This window comes from Anabrus simplex, chromosome 10 (assembly GCF_040414725.1).
Source record: "Anabrus simplex isolate iqAnaSimp1 chromosome 10, ASM4041472v1, whole genome shotgun sequence".
Lineage (NCBI taxonomy): Eukaryota > Metazoa > Arthropoda > Insecta > Orthoptera > Tettigoniidae > Anabrus > Anabrus simplex.
Window position 1 is genome coordinate 10,425,201 of NC_090274.1, and position 13,140 is coordinate 10,438,340.

General features: G+C 36.8%; 1 long non-coding RNA gene across 1 annotated transcript in view; it reads right to left on the reverse strand.

Annotated features, from left to right (window-relative positions):
- Positions 1 to 526: 526 nt before the first annotated feature.
- Positions 527 to 13,140, reverse strand: part of LOC137502400 (uncharacterized) — a 33,649-nt gene continuing 21,035 nt past the window's right edge. The window contains exon 3 of the long non-coding RNA XR_011018768.1: positions 527 to 1,646. This is a non-coding gene — a long non-coding RNA (uncharacterized lncRNA). The remainder of the gene's footprint in view (positions 1,647 to 13,140) is intronic.

The window sequence follows — 13,140 nt, forward strand, 5'->3', positions numbered from 1 at the left end:
TTTTTCTTTGAACAGGAAAGTCCGTGATTCATAAAAGTTTCGACGCTGGACCTGGACACTTGAAATGAGGTGTTGGACTTAGGGTATATTTTTAAGCTGTTTTTCTGCTCAGAATGCAGATTTTTTAGTAAAATTCATTAATTTTCTGTAAATTTATTTAATTTTTCATAAATTTAGTGGAATAATTGTAAGTTTTTTATAATTAATATTTTTATTTTTGATGTAATTGTGTAAAAAATAAATGAAAAAAAAACTAAGTCCAAATTTCCATAATTTTGGTTTATTCCAAATGGAAAAACTTGGAATGTTAAAATCCTTTCTACTTTATTCAAGATAGCCACACTTCAGCCAAAGCTGTTCTTGCTGCAATAGAACTTACCACAACTCAGTTTATTACATGGAAAGGGAAATATAAATAGCATATAAATAAAGAAGTCCTTTGTTCTTTTTATCCTTTATTACATCATTATCTCAATGTTACAATACATAATACAATTGATGATCAAGACTGAGGAAAGACACAAACTGTTTTGGTTTTATCACATGTTATCATGAACATTCAGTTTACTTTTTGGTAAAGATTTTCAGACAAAAATTGTTCTTTAAAAATAGGAAAACAGTTATAGTTATAATGTAAGAAGGAAATCATTGCTAGTTTCCTATTACAAACAAGTCACAATAACTGAACACATGAACAGAACATCAAATCAACAAATGCCCTATTTGCAACTCTGGCATTATGAACCACATTTGAAGCAAGACTCCCACAAACAGTATAATGTACTGGGATGCTAACAAAATATGTTATACAGAGTTACTGTCCACTTCAAATAAATCATGAACCATTCCAGAGAACATTCTCTTTCCACTTTCAGTAATGACACTAATTTAGTTTTCTTAAGTGGAACTACACAGCCTTAAACCTACAAATATTACAAATTCAGTACCATGATTATTTTGAAAATCAGACAAGTACTTCACAAAAATACAATGGCAAATGAAGCCTGTTTGAATACATCATATTTTCTTAAAGTACTATTTCTGATTTTCAAAATACTCACAGTGCTGAATTAATGTCTGTAGTTTTAAGGCTGTAAACAAAACAGTATTTCCATTAAAGAGATTAGTACCATTATCTCAAAATATTGACACTATAAAAAAGTACTGCAAGTCTGATCTCCCCTTGGAAGTTCTGTCAAACTACTTATTCCACAATTTCCTCCACCCGTGTCTCAACATTCAGCCATTTGCAAAATTTTTGAAGGCATTATCATCCTTATCAATTTACAATATAATACATTACAAAAAATCCAGCAATAACTAAAAACTGCACCACAGTTATTCTATTTTGCATTTAGTTGTCAAAATAATAAACTATAAAATTTTATTGGACATAGTCATCAAAATGTCTACACTGCAAAATTAGTCTTTTTTGGCCCAATGTTAACAGTTAAAATGCACCATTATATCACATGGTAACAAGAACACAATGTGTCCCTAAACTTTCCTGCAACACTGTACTTATTTTCATGATTGCAAAATTAAACCACTATTTTCTTGTGTTGGTTGCTGAAAATTTTTCTAACTGCCATACCACATCTTCTCCATCTCATCCATGAAGTACAGGAAAATACAGCTCTCAGCAACTGCAAACAAAAATATATTTGAAAATTAATCTCTTAAACTGGAATATTACTTTGTGTATAATAACTCACACCAATGAGGAACAAATCTGTTAAGGTTCATTTAGCCAATGGCACATGTCATGGGATCCATCAACAGAATTTTCATTCATAAAGAGATTGCTGTAAAGGGATGTGCCACATGCATTACCCAGCAAAAAACCTCTGCAATCAAACCAAAGGTCCCCAGCATAAAGACCTACTACAATAAATTACAATTCTGAAACCAGGGAGGGAGTAATCATTTGTTGTTCAAATTAGTTTTTTTGGATACATGCAGTTTTCCTTAATGATAATGTTTAATGTAGTAATAAACTGTATTAAGTCTAATAAATGTTTGCACACATTCTCCAAATTGTCAGTTTATTTTTCCTAGAAATTAAACAGTGTTATATAATTTGAGAAAACCTGCATCCTGTCCATTAATTAAATGGGGGAACATCCAAGTGACTGCTAACACTAAAGGTTGCAAAACAGTAAAATAAAATAATGTGTACAGCCCACAACTGGGGTGTTTGTATAATAGTACCAGGTATCAACAATTAAACTACCTGTATTCAACACAACACAGCACAGGCTGGAATCTGAAATTGCACATACTGTATATGCTAACTAAGCAAATGCACTCTCAAATTATGCCACAAAAATTATTAGTTCCCAGTCTTGCACCAGACAAAAATATGGCACTGCAAGCACTCAGAACATGCAATTTTTCATAACTCTTGACGTTAGAATGTTCTTCCAATGGAATTCCGTTGTCACTTCCTTGGTTGTTGAAGAAACAACCATTGCATTCAACTTACGTGACTGCTGTAGTTTTACAAGCTCATTCATTCTTGGTCCATTTTTCTTTGAGTGACCCCTCATGAGCCTGTTAGGTGCACCTTATAGGGACCTCCTTGTGAAACACATGATTCCAGCTTTGCAAGAACACAACTGTGACCACACTGCTATTTTTATGCAAGATGGGGCAACACCACACATCAGTCACAAGGTGAAAGACTTCTTGCAAGAAACTCTCACTAAAACCACATCATCTGTAGGTATTTTCCAGATGGGCAATCTTCAATATCTTTCAACCTTAATCCATGTGACTTCTGGTTGTTGGGATATCAGGGACATGTCCAGTCTCTGCCTGATCTAAAGGCTGGCATACAATGACATGTCATTGATTTCACCAGATATGCTGCAGGCAATTCTCAACCATGACATGTTATGGATGCAGGATGTTGCTGAGTTAGGCCACATCAAACTGTAACCATAAATCCTAATAAACATGCCAGAATCACCATTTTCATGTGTGATTTTCCCTGCCTTTTTCTGCAACCCTACCACTCATTACAGCACCATATTTTGCATCAGGTGGCAAGACATGCTACTAATTTTTGTGGCATAATTCACAAACATTGTTTAGTTAACATAGGTACAAAATTTCAGACACCAGCAATCACTACAGCCCAAGCTGTGGAATCTGCCACCTGGGCAACTGCCCTAAATGCAGATCAGTACCAATCCATTGGTCAAATTGAAACACATGATAGTGGTCTACAACTGATACTGAGATAGGAAACCAATGGTTGGAAATTCATATTTATTGCATTACATACACAGCAAACACCACATAACAATGTAGCTCATAGTAATTGTTCAAAGTGACAACCACCAGCCTCAAAGCATACATGGCAACAGGACATGAACTTCCACCATACTCTCAAAGATCCCTGGTGTCTGTTGAATCAGGAGACAGGCAGCTTGGACCCATTTCTACAGCAATTTCATATGCCAACAACTTGACACAACCCCAGAGGAAAACATCCAGAGGTGAGAGATCTAGCGATCGTGCTGGCCATGGGACATTACCTCCTCTTCCAATCAAACGATGAGGGTACGTGTTGTTCAGGTGCTCACAGACATTAGCAGTGAAGTAGGCTGGTACAGTCATGTTGAAACCACATCCTTTCACAAACAAAAAGTAATCTCCAGGAACAGTGGCAGCACACCTCGCAGGAACACCAGGTAACATGGACCAGTCAAACAGGGAGGGAAAATATAAGGCCCTATTAGGTGATCTTGGACAATGCCTACCCATACATTGACAGACTTGTTCAAGGTAGCCACCAATGTGGGTGGCATGGGGATTGTCCTCCCTCCAGACATGGCTGTTGCAGCTGTTGAAAACACCATAAGTGAATGAGACCTCATCCATGAACAGTAGAAAGTTCAGCACCACAGTGGATAATCCATTGACAAGTGAACGTGGGGCTCAAAATCCGTTGGTCTCAGTGCTTGTCAAAGTTCCACACTGTATTCTTCAAAGTGTTTCACGGACAAGTTGATGGGTGCTTATTGCTGGGTGGTCAGCCACATGATCCAATACTATCTTTTCAAAGTCTGCTGTTCGGACATGTCTTTGGCGTGAACACCGGTCGGCTATCTGAGACCCCATCTCTTGTAAGTTGGTATCCACGGAGATAAACTTCCAATTAGGACAAAGCCTGTTGGGAAAGCATTCTCTGTACATTCGTGCTGCTTTACAGGCACTACATTCTGCCACACTGTACATTAAATGCATGTCTGCCAACACCCATGACGAGTAATGTTCTATCTTTAACAAGTCATGCACTGTACACAGTAACACCTAACCATGGACACATCACAAGCTGTCTGATACAATGGACAACTGATACCAGGGATAGTGATGTGCAAGCAGTTATCACATGACACACTATGAGCCAAATTGTGTGAAGTACATCTCTTTGGTGGTAAGGGATGTATGCTGTTTATCACCTGCTGTCTGTACAACGGACACCCAGGATCTTTGAGTGTGCAGCAGAACTGCTTGCACCGTTGCATTACATTCGACACTGGTACATCACTTTGAACAATTACTATAAGCTATGTTATGTGGTGTACGCTGTGTATGTTCGTAACAAATATGTATTTCCGATCATTGGTTCCCCTATCTCAGTATATGATAAATCCGGGACAGATACTGCATACACCATAGGCAGAGGTTCCCATCATTAGAGCTAGATGGCAGTGTGTATGATTTTCCAGTTTTTAAGGAAGAACTACTGTCTGCAGCTGTAATGAAACTTCTCATATATTACACCAATTATAGCCAATATCTTGCAGAGAGTACATTTTCTCCTGACAAAGGTTTTCTTTGAGTTCATTTATTGTATATTAAGTAGGTTTCAAACGCTTAAATCAGCCAACTTAGTACAACTGAAGCATAACTAATTGATCATAAGCTTATTTTTGGCTATGTTTGCCTTCAGGTATGACAACAGGACAGTGCAGCATCTCTACCGGATAGTGGGAGAGTTGCTGCACTGCAATGCTGTAGAGGTGTCTCATTGTTATTTGATTCTAAAAGCAATCTGGAAACAGTAAATACTATTCATAGGGTACCAGAATTTAATTTTATATTTTATTGCCTTACAATTAAAATACTTTATTTTTATTGCTTTCATTGTTAACATTATTATATACAATTATATTTTCAGAAAAAAATGTATTTAATAGACCAGAGTTTGTAACATGGATGAGTGTGGAAGTGCAGGCTAACAACCAACCTGGTTCTATGATAACTGATAAATGTTCCAAATCTGTTCATGTACTAAAGTCAGGGGAGAAAAGTGAAAATTTAACTGTTCTGACTTCTTGTAATGCTTCAAGCAAAAAAAAAAAAAAAGGGAAGACAGCCTCCTCTGGCATTGCAAGAGACAGGACACAACCAGTGAAGAGGATCATCTCAGCAAATGGAAAGAGCCCAATAAATTCAGAAACAAACCTCTCCTGAAGATATTACAAAAACAAAAATAAAAATTACAATCTAGTGCAAGTTGCAACTAGTGGTTCAATGAATCTTGCTGTACATGTAACAAGTGTGTAAATTGTGGCAGGAAAATTGCTAGAGAACAATGCACTTTGAAACAATCTGTATAAATTTGTATTTTGTAAGAGGATAAATATAAGTTTTTTGATTCAAGAATCATCATCATCATCATCATCACCACCATCATCATCATCATCATCATTGTCCCACTCCAGGTACCCAGGTATGATTAACAAGCCTCCTCCACTACTTTGTCCTTCCACTTTTCCTGCTCCTTTACTTCCACCATATCCAATCCAGCTTCTCCAATGTCCTTCCAAATCTGATCCATCCACCACCTTCTGTCTTCCAACTGGTCTCTTTCCAATTCCCTTCTTCCTACCCATTCATTTCAAATTCTTTTTACATGTCCAAACCATCTCAGTCTTGCTTTCTATATGTCCTGTACTAGCTGTTCTATATTTAGCTCTTCTCTAATTTTAATATTTTGAATTCTATCTCTTGTCTTTTTAACCAATGTTCTGACAAATTTCATTTCTACTGCTTGGATCTTACTATCTTGTCTCTTATTAGTTACCAGCCTTTCTAGTCCATATGTTACAATTGCTGTTAAATACTGTTTATATAATGTTAATTTCATTCTCTTGGGTACTTTGTCATCCCACAAAAGCTCTCTGACTTTATAAAGTCTTTAAGTCATTAATTTCAGGGTTGATTTCATTACTTCCATTAATAATGATACCCACACATGTGAACTGTTCTACATTCTCTAACCATTCTCCATCTATGTTCACTTGGCTTCTCTTTTCCACAGTACATTAGCTTTCTTTTCACTAATTACCATTCCAAACTCCTTCAGAGTTTCATTCCAAATGTCCAGTCTCCTTTGTTTGTACTTTTCTCCAAATCACCACATCATCTGTAAATACCCAAAGCATTATTCACTTCATCACTACTGATACTCTGTTTTACACATTTTATGATTTCATCCATCAATATAATAATAATGGCAACAGTGCACTTCCTTGCTTGAGACCTTTTTTGTATAAAACAGGTCAGTCACCACTCCCTCTTTGTACACTGCTTTTACTCATGATACAACATTTTTATCTTGTTAATGATTTTGGTACATTCCTTTTCCACAGGCATTCCCATACATGTTTTCTTTTAACTGTATCATAAGCTTTTTTCAAATCTAAAAATACAAAGATCATTTCCTTGTTCCTTTCCAGATGTTTTTCTGTTATCATTCACACTGTAAATATCAAGTCTATTGTTGATCTATTCAGTCTAAAGCCATTATGTTCTTCCTCTATGTTTCCATTATAACCCTCTGTCTTTTGTCTACAACTTTGCTTTATTTTTAGGATATGTGATAAGGTTATGCCTCTAATTTTCACATTTTTTTCTATTTCCTTTTTTGAACAATGTTGCAATGCTTCCTTGTTGCCAATCTTCAGGTATCCTTTCATCCTTCCATATGGCATTGAGGGCTCTGTACAGCCACTGTAGTCCAATGCTTCCTGCTGTCTTCATATCAGCATTGAAATAGTCTTTCCCACTTGCTTTACCTTTGGTCATTGCTTTCGCTTTCAAGTTCCAACCATATTATCAGGTTCTATTGTTTTTTCCTCCATCTATTTCCATTATCTGCTCCTTCCTCAGAGCAGTCATCCTCATTATAAAGTTTTTCAAAATACTTTGCCATCACCTACTGAAGACCCTTTTTGTCATGTACTATGGATCCATTTCTCTCTAATGCCTTGATTTTTTCTTGATTTATTCTTTTAGATTGTATTACTAAGTATAAGAGTTTCTGATTTCATCAACTATCTTGCTCAATTTTATTGGTAAACTCTCCCTAACATTTCTCCTTTTCTTCCTTGATACTCCTCTTTACTTTTAGTTTCAATTCCACACATAACCTTTCTGTCTTATTCTCATCCCTCTGATATGTTTTTTGCTTTTCCTTATCAATTTATTTCTTCACCTTGTTCCTTTCTTTTATTTATTTTGTCTGCCCACCACCATTTCTCCTTTCCATTAACCTTCGCTTTTGTTTTCCCGCATACCTCAATCACTACTTCCACAAATGTCTTCAATTGTCCCACTCTTCTCCGCTTCATATTTCTGTGTTAGGCAACTTCCTTTTTATCCATTCTTGGAAAGCCATTCTTTTATCCTCCTCCAATTCCCAAATCCTGCTCTTTGGTTTCTTCAGTACAGTTTTAGGGATTTTTTCTTATCTTAATATTCATTACCTATCTTCCACATTTTCAGTCTGTTATAAAATCTACAAGTGTTTCATACTGTCCATCCCAACTATATTGGCTGATCTTATGGCTATTCCTTTTCATAAACCATGTGTTTATTATCAGGTTATTTCTGATACAAAAGTCGGACAGTTTCCATCTTCATTTCTATCGCCCTACCCACATGGGCCCAGAACATTCTCGTATCCCTTTCTATCAGTTCCCACATGGACATTCAGATCTCCCACTATCATGATCCCATCAACAATGGGAGTTTCCAGTTCATTGAGGAAATCTTTCTTCCATGCTACATCCTGTCTGTGGAGCATACACCTGTACTATCTTCAGTAGTTCCTTATTTACATGTATGTACATTATTATAATTCTTTCATTTACATACTCAACTTCAGCTATTGGTTCAGCATCCTGATTCACTATAAATCCCACTCCATTTCTTTTCTCTTTACTGTTAACCCATTTAGTACAAGGTCTACCCCCTTTCTTAGTTTCTTCATTCCTTTCCCTTTCCATTTTAATTCACATTGTTAAAACCTGTCTGAAGCACATTTTCTAAAGAGACTAAATTACTGTGTCAGGACAGAATTATATTCATGATTTTGAAATTTTCTTTATATAACAGAAAATCCATTGCTCATTCAAAGAAATTGAAATTAAAATATGATTAATGTTCTGAATTGTGAGTTAGATTATGTTACCACTGAATGATTAAACTCTATGGATATAATTGTCTTATAGCATGTTCTAATGTTCAGTTATATTCAAGCTGAAGAAATTAACTTATTTGATTTTGCTCGATTATTTTTTATTTGCAGCATCTCTTCTGAGCAAAGTCGGCATCTATACGGGGTTCCAGGAAGAGACGCCACTGATGCAACAATTCTTTTGTTCTTTCCTTTCTCCCAATTATTTTCAGTTACCGATGTTTTTCTCATCTCTGATCTAATGTAAATATTTTCCAATTATGCTTTTATCAGATTGCAACAATTGGACTGTAACACTTAAATTTACAGAGGCAATATGGAGCATTCTCATCATAGTTTCAAAACGTTTCAAGCCCCTACATGCTGTAATTTATGTAGTGCACTCATTTAAGTGACTGACGACAACAATGTAAACACTGATGTATTAGGAATTGATGCTGAAGATGGTTTTATAAAGGCAGATCCCAAGATATTTACAACTTTAAATCTTGACTAATTTAATATTTATGTACATTTTTATAATCATGTGCATAGTATGCTCAGTAGAAAAATTTTAAAACCAACTTCAGTTTGGATTCTATTTTTACCAAGTTTTGGTACAAGAAAAACCACATTTGGAATGAAAAATTAAGAGAAGATAAAATCTCAAAAATAACACTGGGGAGAAAAATTAGGTATTGAAACTATTGCCCAACAGATGCAACACAAATCTATCTCTTGGAGAAATAATTTTATTGCTAGTGGCTTTACATCGCACTGACACAGACAGGTCTTATGGCCTTGGAAGAAGCAGCCAACAAGACAGGTTTGTGAATCTCTGCAGGAAGGCTTATTTTCATAACACACATAATAGGGATCTTTTTTCTTATTGTTTCTATTATATTTTCTATGTTCTGGTATATTTCCCAATTAATTTTTAATTTCTATTGTTCTGTTATTTTCATTGGGCCTAAGGTTTTTCTAGTTTTTTCTTTTTAGTACTTCAAGTTTAAATAAACTATGGTTCAAGACTAGACATTCACTTGCATAAAGACCATTGAATTGTACTGCCTTATTTTAAGAACTACAGGTAAATATTCCTTGTAAAAATGCAAGGTGGTACTAGTATCAAGTAACGTCGACCCATAGTGTTCCACACAATGTTACCAATGGCAAGCAACTCAGGATTATCTTATTTGTAAGTTAGAAGTAACAGACATCGAACTAGAGAGAATGATTGCTGATACAAACAGGTGGGAACAATGGCAGGGGAGTGCTTGGAATGAGGAGATGGATAAGTAAAGAGTGAACTCTATTGATGAAGCGAAACATGTCCCGCATATAACTTCATATTAATGAGGAAACTAACTGTAATAACATTTTGTGATGTACTGAATAGGTGGTTTATAATAAAACATTGTTTATTGTAATTAAACAGGCTTGAAATATGGATTAAAAGATGAGGTTAGTTACTTGCAAACAAACACTCCAAAACATTTTAAAACACACTGGTCAGATGGAGAAAGTAAAGAAATTCTAATACCTGACAGGAGGCGGGGGGAGGGATAATTCAAGAAAATGCTTTAGAAAATCTGTTGAAGAAAGGTTACACGATGGAAAGAGCATATGGAATCAGTAAGAATTTTTACAAGAAATATTTACCTGTATATCTTAAAATAAGGCAGTACAATTCAGTGGTCTTTATGCAAGTGAATGTCTAGTTTTGAATCATGGTTTTATTTAAACTTGAAATATTAAAAAGAAAAAATGAGAAATCTTAGGCCCAATGAAAATAACAGAACAATGGAAATTAAAAAGTAATTGGGAAATATACCAGAACGTAGAAAAATATAATGGAAACAATAAGAAAAAAGATTCCTACTAAGTTATGTGTACGTTATGAAAATTAAATTTTCCAAGATTAAAGTGATGTCACTAAGAAACCTAAGAATGTGAGGTTGGTCATACTAAGAAGGAACAGGTAGACAATTGTTTAAAGAGGCCCAAAAGCTAGGTCATCAGCCCCTAATGGTATGAAGTGAACGAAATTAAACCAAACTTCAAAATATATCCACTGACTAGAGGCTAAAACAAATGACTATGAAAAAATTATTGTGAAACAAAAACAATCAGTGGATCCTATTCACAATGCCTTAAGTACTGGATGATACTAATCTGAAGGGGTCCAATCCAGGTCACCTCGCATCGTGGGACTAATTACAGGCCGTGTATACTTGTGTTGCTCACATAATGGTATTACTGTCAGGCAACACAGACCCATGGTTTTCATCACAGTGGTACTTCTTACCAGCACCAGTCAAACCCATGGTTTTTCTCACCAAGTGGTGCCAACCACAGGCAACGTAGACCCATGGTGTTCCTTATAAAGTGGTACTACTCGTAGGTAATGCAGACCCATTCTCAACACAGTGGAACTGACCAGTGGATTACACACGATGACACTTCTCACAAACAATGCCCAGACCCGTAGTGTTTCTCGCATAATTGTACTGCTCCTATGTAACGTAGACCCATCGTTTTCCTCGCAAGGTGGTACTAGTTTCAAGTAACATTGAGCCATGGTGTTCCGCACGTAATGTTACCAATCACAAGTAATCATATGGTTCTAATATCATCCCTTGGTCGCCCCTTTTAGTCGCCTCTTACAACAGGGAGAGGATACCGTGGGTGTATTCTTCAGCATCCCCCATCCACAGAGGGTGGAACAGGTAGATCATTTCAGGTATTTAAGACGAGTTCTTCCAGGATGGTAGTATAGTAAGCAAGATTGAATTAAGGCGCAGTAAAGCTAATGCAGTGGGCTCACAATTGTGATCAACAGTATTCTGTACGGAAATCGGCTCCTGGACAAAACTATCTTTACATCGCTTTGTTTTCAGGAGCAAAAGCTGGGTGGACTCAGGATATCTTATTCGTAAGTTAGAACTAACAGACATGAAACTAGCGAGAATGATTGCTGGTACAAACAGGTGGGAAAAATGGCAGGTGAGTGCTTGGAATGAGATTGATAAGTTAGGAGTGAACTACTGATGAAGCTGTACGCATAAACCAGCTTCGGTAGTGGAGTCATGCGAGATGAATTGAGGATAAGTTAACCAGGAGAATAATGGACTTTGTTATGGAGGGTAAGAGAAATAGAGAGACCAGGACAACGATGGTTAGACTCGGTTTTTAACAATTGTAAGATAAGAGGTATAGAACTAGTTACAAATAGAGGATTGTCCTGTTTAGCAAATTCACAGGAGCTTGCAGACTGAACACAAAGTCATAAGAGTCTATAATGAATATGTATGTGTAGAATGGTATAGAAATAGATTGACCAAACAGACATCCAAGTACTTTTGTCAACAACAAGCTGGATTCAAGTGGGCAAGAAAGATTTAGAAAGAAATAAAATAAGAGAAAGCTAAAGAGATATTTTGAAAATTAGATTTTAAGAATGGAAGGATTCTATGAAAGAAAAAGGAAACCAGTCAAAAGTCGACTGAAGAAGAATAAGGCAAAGTGCAATAATGAAGGAAAACTGGAAAGAATGGAAGAGGAAACAAGGAAGGACAAGGGGTCCCTCATCATAGATATGTAGATGTATTGGTTCAAACTTTCTTTTTCAGTTTTCTTGCAGTCATATAAGCTCATGCTGAGTGCAAGGGGCACCGTTACTAAACTACTAGTCACTTATGAACCTTTGGTATGCCAAATGAGACCACTGTGAGCTGGGGCCTACAGACCTCTACACTCCACCCACTTCATTAAATAAATTAAAAGTATTTTATCTGCTTCTATGTCATTAAGAGCTGACCCCATGGTGCCTGCCTCTTACCCTGAGGCCCCTGCTTCGATTCATGGCCAGGTCAGATTTTTTTACTTGGATCTGAGGGCTGGTTCAAGGTCTACTCAGCCAACATGATTACAATAAGGAGCTATTCGAGAGATAGCGGCTCCGGTCTAGAAAGCCAAGAATAACGGCCGAGAAGATTTGTCTGCTGACCACATGACACCTCGTAATCCGCAGGCCTTCGGGCTGAGCAGCAGCCGCTTGGTAGGCCAAGGCCCTTCAGGGCTGTAGTGCCATGAGGGGTGGTATGTTATGCCACTTAGGGTTCTCTCCACATTAGCATTAGAATCATTTTCTTTAATTCTGTATTGCAATTAGATTACACTATTTGCATTATATTTGGCTGCCATGCGACGAACAACCCAGGTGAGGAGGTTCGGTATCGTTTTGATGGGGGGCTTTTCAACCTAGCAAAACTTGGCAACTGGAGGCTCAACCAAGTTAAAAAGGTAACCAAAATGTTGTATGCAGATGATGCTGCATCATCTACATTCAGTACACCAGAGGAATTCCAACAGTAACTTAACTGCTATAAGAGTGCATGTGATCATTTTGGTCTCACAATGTTCAAAAGACCAAGGTCCTGGCACAATCCTTCCACATTTCAACATCTCCATCTCAGATACTCCACCGGAGCAGGTAGACCACTTTTCATACTTGGGTAGTATCTATCTGTGCACTGTAACTGTGAGCAAGATGTGGAGAAGAGAATCAGACCGGGTGTTCGTAACTGAAGACTAAACTCCTGGTGTATCACGCTCATCACAACACTGCTGTATGGTTGTGAAAGTTGGACCCTTTACCAACC